This window comes from Ptychodera flava, chromosome 2 (assembly GCF_041260155.1).
Source record: "Ptychodera flava strain L36383 chromosome 2, AS_Pfla_20210202, whole genome shotgun sequence".
Taxonomy (NCBI): Eukaryota; Metazoa; Hemichordata; class Enteropneusta; family Ptychoderidae; genus Ptychodera; species Ptychodera flava.
In genome coordinates, this window is record NC_091929.1 from 46,747,668 (window position 1) to 46,756,747 (window position 9,080).

At 37.4% G+C, this 9,080-nt stretch overlaps 1 long non-coding RNA gene across 1 annotated transcript; it reads right to left on the reverse strand.

Moving 5' to 3' along the window:
- Window positions 1–636: 636 nt before the first annotated feature.
- On the reverse strand, window positions 637–4,214 carry LOC139122497 (uncharacterized). The gene is made up of 4 exons (XR_011549488.1): window positions 3,010–4,214; window positions 2,077–2,616; window positions 1,626–1,847; window positions 637–1,190 (listed from the first exon to the last, which is right to left on the reverse strand). It is a non-coding gene; the product is annotated as an uncharacterized lncRNA (long non-coding RNA).
- Window positions 4,215–9,080: the final 4,866 nt, after the last annotated feature.

Below are 9,080 nucleotides of genomic sequence, written 5' to 3' on the forward strand. Positions count from 1 at the left end.
TTGCTTTGAAACTTGGCCTGGAGGTTCACAGGAGTGACCTCACTCAAGTTTGCTCAAATTGTGGCGAAATTTGCATCTCTTAATTTTTGTGTAATTTTCCTCTATCTGATGATAAAATTTCAGAGTTTCTTGCACTGATTTTTATGCAGTTTCCCATGGGCTACCTTGCCGATATTGTAGCAGTTTTTGTAAAATTTGCATCGTTATCCTTTTTGGGTAATTAATCATTGCAAATTTTTTGACAATCACAATGATTGTCTGGACAGTTAAACTGTGGTTGAATATGAATGTCACTTCTCACATTGATGTCATCATCTCAGTTCTCTTAAATATCACAGCAGAGTCAACACACATACATGGTTGCAGCAGGTTCCCAAACAACTTACCAATTTACCAAAACTTTGAGTGAATCCAAATCTGAGACTGTCCTGTAGCAGACACTATAACTCCTGACAATCATATATCAAGAAAACATGTTTATTAATAATGATTCTATTTTGAAAATTTAAAATACAATGAAGTATGACCATATAAAATTATTTCAAGTTATACACCAAAAAGTAAAAATAATATTTCTCTGTTGTTGGACATCACACAGTAAATTTTTTCATTTTACACATAAAAAAGATGCTCTCATATTGACAAATTTGCAAATTTGAATTACAATCTATTTCAACGTCTAATTATTTTTCACTGGTTAAAACAAACAGGTTTTTACAGTACTTGTTCATTTGAAAGATACATTTCAAGTGTTGGTGGCTGCAGATCAAAAAATGTTGAAGTCTCACTCCCATACAGACAAGTGTGACAATTAGTTAGAATGGTAAAAATTGCTACAAGAAAGTACATGGCAACAGGCTGTAGGTACAGTTTTTGATTCTTCTTAAAATCAAGAAATGCAAACAAAGTGATTATCTTTGCAAAGCCCCATTCTACACAACACGTACTTCAGACATGGACCGATTGAAAATCTGCTGCTGGGGTGTTAGGTGTTCTCCTTTGAATGGACCCATTAACTCGGGTCGGAGTGGATAAGCAGGGTCCCCGTAAACACACATCATTGGGCCATCATTTTGACGCTGCTCTAGTTTTGGAAGTACTTAACTCTCTCCAAGCATGAAGGCATCATGACGGCTCCCTTCTATAGGTCCAAACATGTTGGCAATGAGGCCATTTGGAGCTTGAATGGACTGAAATTGAATGGAAAAATATTGTCAACTTGGTTTAGAAAGTGAGATACTGATAAGAAGACAAAACACATTTTTTTCTTATATGGAATTCTAAACATTTGAAGAAACACTTGAATTATTCAGACATGAAAATTCGTTGAACAATTTAATTGACACCTTTCCAAACCAATAATTTTTTTTCAATAGTAAATTTGAAATTTTTCGTGGGAAGGCTAATTATGAGTGAGTTTGTAAATGATCCCTTGGACTTAACAGTAATTAGCTCAAATTTCTTGTATAAAATTAATATATAACGTGTGTAACGTCTCCTTAAGGAACACAGCTTGCTCTTTTTTTCCAATAGAAACCTGTGAAATGAATATGATTCACACATGAAAAGACTATGCCTCCTAAAAAAGAAGATTGCTAGCTAAGTGAAAAACATGATATCCTTACTTGGAATTTAAGACAGTGAGTTCGCTTATGCCCAGAGAACACAACACCTTGGCCACTTGTTGGTCTTGAAATTGATCTGGCAGTTCCATCGATGAACCCCCAACAATTATTTAGTGTAGCCCCCTTGTTATGAACTGCTTCAGCAAATGTCACCAGATCAAGCCACACTAAATTCAGAGATGTCAAAAGATGACCAAATTCTTCATAGATATGTTCTACAATCTGTATAAAAGTAAAACACCCAAAGCACATTTGAGATAGGTAGCGCAAGTTATAAAAATGCAATTGTTTTAAATACATATCAGCATGTGACTGTGACTATGAAATCTCGTCAGTTTTACAGACTGTTATTTGTTCCCTGCATCTGATTTTTATCAAATTATGGTTTGCTCTAAAGCCTCATGTGGGTTTCACTTTCTGTGTACCAGTATATAAAATTAAAATTATTTACCGTTTTGAAAATAATGCTCAACTCTGGTTCATCCCTCTGAAAAAATGTGACTAAATCACACCAACGGTTTGGGTAGGCTAGCCTTCGTAGAAGTATGAGCAGAGCTTCCATACTTGTTGCAGCAGTTCCATTGTATCCTACAATTTTTTTCTGGGAGAGAGAGTCCATCATGCAACCGGGTAAGGTCTGGTTTTGCAAATCTGGAAGTTGAGTAATAAAATTTGTACCATAAGAGGAGAATTTTGCTGAGTGCTATAGAAACAATTAAATATATAAATGTTTTTATAATAATCAATAAATAAAATAGACAAAGATAACATGAAATAAAAATTAGTTGAACAAAAGACAGTTCCATATAGATGCAGGTATTTGCATTAAGGCATGAGATCTAAGCACTCATCGTCCGAAAATTGATCGAGGTTCACTGGTGTATTTTCAAGATTTCTTCCGGTTGAGAATGTATCAGTTAACAGCATATCCAAGTCACTATCATCTTCCTCAAAAACCAAAAGTGCGTCAACGATCTCTTCTCGTCTGCGTCTACAATTTTAACAGGATAGAGGCAAATGTGAATGTTGTAGCCCGTGGATGCAGTCGAGGCTGCCACTGTAGTTATGGCAAGGGACAGATCACCTACACACGTGAACACTACGCTAAATTCAAAGAAATTATTTTTTTCTTTCTAAACTTTCTGGTTACTTGATTTTCATGATACAACTGCTCGTCGTCAACATAATTTTTTAACTCGCTCGTCTTCAACAGCTGTGTTGCTACATCATACATGTAGGAACTACACCTATTTTATTTCCTCGTTGTTATTTTCAAGTGATTTTGCCTTGCCTCGAGTTTATTCATCTTATAGGTTTTTCCGGTTTGAAATTTTCTCATAAAAACAAAATATACAATAAAATGTGTCCTTGACAGCCTACATACCTTCTCCGAGCCGCAGCCATCCTTGTAATGTTTACCAACAAGGAGCATACAAAAGAATGCTGTAACACTAGAGATGATTGGATAAAAGTAAACTTCCGCGCCAATCAGATTCATTTTTACAGCTTGCAAGTTTCCTCGATGTCAAAGGTCACGTTATTATCTTAATCGCTTTACCGCACACGTAGCGTGATTGCAACGTGTGTAGGCGTTCGAAGTTACGGTCTCTAATGTCCACACGACTCGACTGGAGCCGAGACGTTACTGAGCCATTAAATAACGATCGTCGGTATCTCCATTCGATTTTCGGGAAAAGCTATTGATTTAGCGACTTGAAATTTCGTAGGACAAATATGCCTTCTATGTTTCCATGTCTGGATTTATCGGGTCACCTTTTTGTAAAAATAACGTGCGAGCTAGCACGGCATCGATCATAACAAATCACGGGTGTCCTGGAACAATAAAAGCAAAAGATGGCATATGCGATGCCCTCAACGACCATCTGAAGTGTACGTTTTGTCTTTAGGTGTAACTATGGACGCGCGCACGTTCGTTCGACGAAGATCTGAGACTGAAGTGTACGTTTCGTCTTTAGGTGTAACTATGGTCGCGCGCGCGCGCGCGCGTTCGACTTGTCTCACGTAAGCTAGTGAGAAGGTTTTAGATATACCAGGGTATGAAACACATTTTCACCTCCTCCCATATAGCCTATATAGACCTCGAAATACGCCACCCCAATCACAGTTTACGTTTTAGAACACAAAGAAAACTAACGTGCAGCTGTTTATTTTTCACTAGTTAGGCGAACATTCGAGAGAATGGTGAAATAATGTGTGTCACTTTTTCTCGGTACGTGCGTTACCAAACTTCGTTTTACGGTAAATCGGACTGTCGCAAAATTAACCGCAAAACGTCATCAAATTTTGCCTTGAAGAACGGCGTCGTTCAATTTCGCGCGACTTCATCAGTGTGTGGCATGGTGGCAGCATGACACACAGCACAGGGGTGTCGGATCGTCTACCGTTTTCGTCCGGTACTCGGAATATACAGCTAAGTAGATTTATTGTTAGTCTATTAGATAATGTACCATTGTTATTTATCAAGTTTCTGGTAGGTGGATTAGGTTTTTCAGTCATTTTTATCGCATTTTTCAACTTCGATTAGTTGGGTGATGAACAGTCTCATGCGATGGCATGGTTCTGCTGACTGTCATTTTCCATTTGGTATTGTAGCCGAGCACTTTTTTAATGCCGGGTAACCTTATTCGTTAGGGTTTCCATTGTATCTGAGCTTCTGGATTTTTATACTTTCTTTCATCCTGTCAACACACGTTGCATAGTATTTGCATAGTATTTGGTCTGTCCATTTTCTATCAGCTGGTTTTTCTCCTTCAATGCCTGCATCAACTGTTTTCTGGTCATGTAGGTTCACCGGACACTGGATGTTGTTTGTTGGCCAGATGCATCTGTCTCGCAGTTGAAACGTCTCCTATTCCGTGCTGACTTCAGACAGTTGTACAGTGTTCTCCAAGCCTTGCATCTGTTCGAGAAATTTTGGACCATACTGCAACAACTTTTTGAGTATATGTGACAGTAGCTGTGGGTCCATAGCTGTGGTGTTTTCGGACGGGATTCATGCCTTTTACGGGCTGGTTTTGACTTTTTACGATTTTAACCCCGCCACCACAGCTATGGGAAAATGCGTAGAAAAGCGTCCATGTTACGCCCGACAGCACCCTTGTCGCAACTTTGTTCGGCGATATTTCGAAAAGTTTCCATCCAAATTACAAATTGCCAACACTCATCGACAACTTGGTTATTAGAGACTCACCACGACCAGAAATCCGCTCAAATTCACTGAAATATCGCCGTTTTTCTAGCTTCAACCGACATGACTACCCGGAGACCGCCATTTTGCTGGCGTGTAACTGTTGTTCGAGGCTCTCTGCAGAACGTCACTACAGTGACGTAGCGGTGACCTCTCAACTTATAGAAAACAAACTGAGTATTTCATCGTGTGATATCGATGACCATCGTTTGTCCTATGGACATTGCCAGTCTCACATAACTGAAATCAAACTTTAACTTGGAAAAAATAGTTCAGTCCTGGGATCTGTGATACTTTATGCGGCGCGAATGCCTGCTGTATATCTCTCAGTTTGTTTTATAAGTTGAGAGGTCACCGCTACGTCACTGTAGTGACGTTCTGCAGAGAGCCTCGAACAACAGTTGTACGCCAGCAAAATGGCGGTCTCCGGGTAGTCATATCGGTTGAAGCTAGAAAAACGGCGATATTTCAGTGAATTTTGAGCGGATTTCTGGTCGTGGTGAGTCCCTAATAACCAAGTTGTCGATGAGTGTTGGCAATTTGTAATTTGGATGGAAACTTTTCGAAATATCGCCGAACAAAGTTGCGACAAGGGTGCTGTCGGGCGTAACATGGACGCTTTTCTACGCATTTTCCCATAGCTGTGGTGGCGGGGTTAAAATCGTAAAAAGTCAAAACCAGCCCGTAAAAGGCATGAATCCCGTCCGAAAACACCACAGCTATGGACCCACAGCTAATGTGACAGTCGTCTATGCCGTGTTTTTCAGCCTTGCATATTGAATCATTTCTCATTGTATAGCGGTACACGATTCTGCAAATATCCCTTTACAGGGTTGTGAATCAAGGTCTCTGAATCCTCCCTCACCATTCGATGTGATTTCATCACTTTCTCTTAGTGACAGATTGGGGTAACAGTATGTGATATAAGTTAAGGAACTGAACAACTTTCTGATGTATACCAGTTTAACCCTTTAAGGTGTATGAATTGTGAGTATTTGTATAAAGTAAGAAGTAGAGAATTTTCTATTCAACAGTAACACTATTGTGTGTTATATATGGATCACCAGGTTTTATTAACATAGAAGACACACTGTTACAAACCCCAAACACATTATCAAAGTCTGTTGTAGACATGTAGTAAAATTGATCTGTATTCAGCAATCTGTAGGTAAGTGAAGCAGCTATATACATGTATAGTGTCCATTGAAAGGCACAAGCTATGTGATTTATTTACACACATTTTACGATAATTTGATAATCAAATAGTATTGTCAATGTCATAGTGCAGCTATGACTAGGCCACCTTTAAAATGACTAGGCCACCTTTAAATTCATCATGTATTTTGTAGAAATTTGTCCATTGTTGGTTAAATTTTGCTTTACAAAATATGTTAATCTAAGAGTTAATCTAATAACTTTCATTTTAGGGGGAGGTCCTTCGGGTAGTCTCTTTTACCAGTAAAATTTAAATTACATTTACATGTACAATAGTTACCAGTACCGGTAATATTTAACCAGGTGGCCAGCTGTGAACTTTGTTCACACAATGCCTGCACAATGACCTGAGAGATAATGCAAACATAAATTATTGTTTCATTTTTGATGTAGAAAATCTTGAAAGATGTTATTGCTCTACTTAAAAAGTAGTATACAGGGTTGATATTGAAATTGTGCAGTCATTAGCTGGAACAGATAATTGACACCAAGCAAAATTTAGCATAACTTGAGAATAAGTTTTGTTCTGCACACCAAAATGGGCAAAATTTCCGACACAGCTGAACCTTGCACCATATACATAGAGAAAATTCATGATTGGTTCCATCCAGCTTTTGGTTCATAACAAAAATGGTGCTATAGGAGAATTCATGCTCTATGAAATTCCTTCACCTGCACTGCACTGCACTGCACTGACACTTTTATAAACATAAAATCTTCATTTTAAATGAAGACAATCTTGGGGAAAATCTTTTAATTGCTTTACTTGAAAAGGAGTTCATGTTGCAAGTTTAGTGAGATGTGCAGTCATTAGCTGGGTCAGCTCAACTCACCTAGCAAAATTTAGCATTAGATGGGAATACTTCACTGTACATATTTTAAGGTAGTGTAAAGGGCATTTTTTGGACCAAAACTTAATTCAGATTCAAAAACACGTTAGAATCTAGACTTTGCCAAAATTACACCTTGTGGACCTTTGGTGAGCTAAACACCATGAAAATGTATTTTGATTCAAATGAAAATCATCACAATACCATGAAAAACAAAAAATGTAGAACTTTTGTACCTTTAATAAGCCTGTATTTTCAAAAGAACAACCCAAGACTGGGTTAAGTTGAACAAATTGATTGTTACTAGGGTTTGACTCTTGCTTTTATGACTTTGTACTTTTTTGTATGAATTTTTTCAATACTCTTAATGTTAAACATGTTTCACAGATTATCTACAACTCGAATACTGCACATGTGTGTGTTATACCTTTATGCCATTAGAGAGTTCACGTTATCAAGATAACTGCAAATAATGGGGGAGGTACTGGTTATACAGACAATTCCTTGCTACATCATTTATTGATATATTTTAACACTGATATAACATGTAAGGAAATAGGATTTTTCTGTTCCTGTTATTCATAACATGGCCTCTGTGAATGCCAGATTTCTATGTCTGGTTCTGGAACTGACAATGAACACAATGTACAAGTTTTTACTTAACTGTTTCTTTGATTTCCTGAAATATTCATCTGATGTCATAATTGTTTAATTTTACATTGTCTTTCATCCTGTCAACAAAAGTGGCATAATATTCGCTCTATGCAATTGTCTGGAGATTTTACTGCCAGTGAAGCTTCACAAAATGAGTATTTAAATAATTGATTTTTCTCTGTTTGATAAATAATATTCAATTGCATATAGCCTGACAAAAATGTTATGAATGTATTCAAACTGATTGTCCTCTTGTGACCTAGTGTAATGTATAGACTGGTAGTTACAGAATTCAGTCATTCCTATATGTGTTGGACACCATTAATTCAGTATGTTTGCAACAAAAACAGAAAAAAGATCAGTTAAGCATGTACAAGCATTATATTATACGGGTGGAATTTATCCTTTCCTTTAGAGGCATGCAGGGATATTGTGATTTGAAGGACTACCCTATTCAGTACCATTGTTCAATGCAACGCTCCTTTGGTTGTCAGTGTGCTGTGGTACATTTGGAGCTTTTAACAGCCTGAGGGGTGAAAGGGTAACGTGCTAACCCCCATCTCCAGTGGACAATTCCACAATCACCAAGCATTGAAAACAATCGGTTCAGACCAAACCATTGTCATTGAATGCGGTGAAATGGTTGGTTCTTCAAATCTTCATTTTCGCCATGGTTTCATGTATCGTGTCTAAAACCGGAGTCGAATATATGCATGGTCACCCATTCTTTCAGTATCTTTCAATATGTCAAACAATATAAGTAGTATCTCGTATCAAACAAAATTTATGAAAAATGCCCGACTTTGTCCCTTTAAGTAGATTATTCTTTCAATGAGCCAATCAGTGGACAGTTTGCTGCTTCGTCATTTGAAGTGATGTTCTACTCTGGAATAACATGGACGAATAGACTCTGTATGACCAATGGATCACCTTATGGCAGTACAAACCAATCCATATGTACAAACACGTTTGGAAATACATGTATTTCTATGCAGTTTGTTCCCTATTTTTGTTTGTATCATGGTCCGTTCAAATTCCTCGTTTACACATTGAGATACACTGTATAAGATCAATCTTGTGCACCCTGCGAGCATTGTCATTGTTGACAAACAAAATTCATGCAAAAGGTACAACTTCATGTTATCAACAACAACAATGCACTTAACACAAACATGTACACAGATCATGAATGTTGACTAGCCAAGTACAAACTGATTTAAAGCTTCTATTCAAAGAAAGAACCAAACAAACTATAAACAAAACTTTATGGTCCTATGGTAAGTTTTCAATGTCAGGAGGGCAGTTCACCTACTATGAGCAGTTTTTATTCTGAATAAATTGCAGAAAGCAATTTCATTTCAGTAAATTTCAAAACATATGTTCTGGACTCAAAATATCTGGCAACAAATTTACTGCCAATGGATTTGACTATCCTGATTACCGCTGCCATAGTGAGTTACTGAATGCTGGAAAATTCCTGTGATAATGTATCTGTGTTCATATAATCTTTGATGTAGGAAATAAGTAGTCACATGGTTAATGTACATA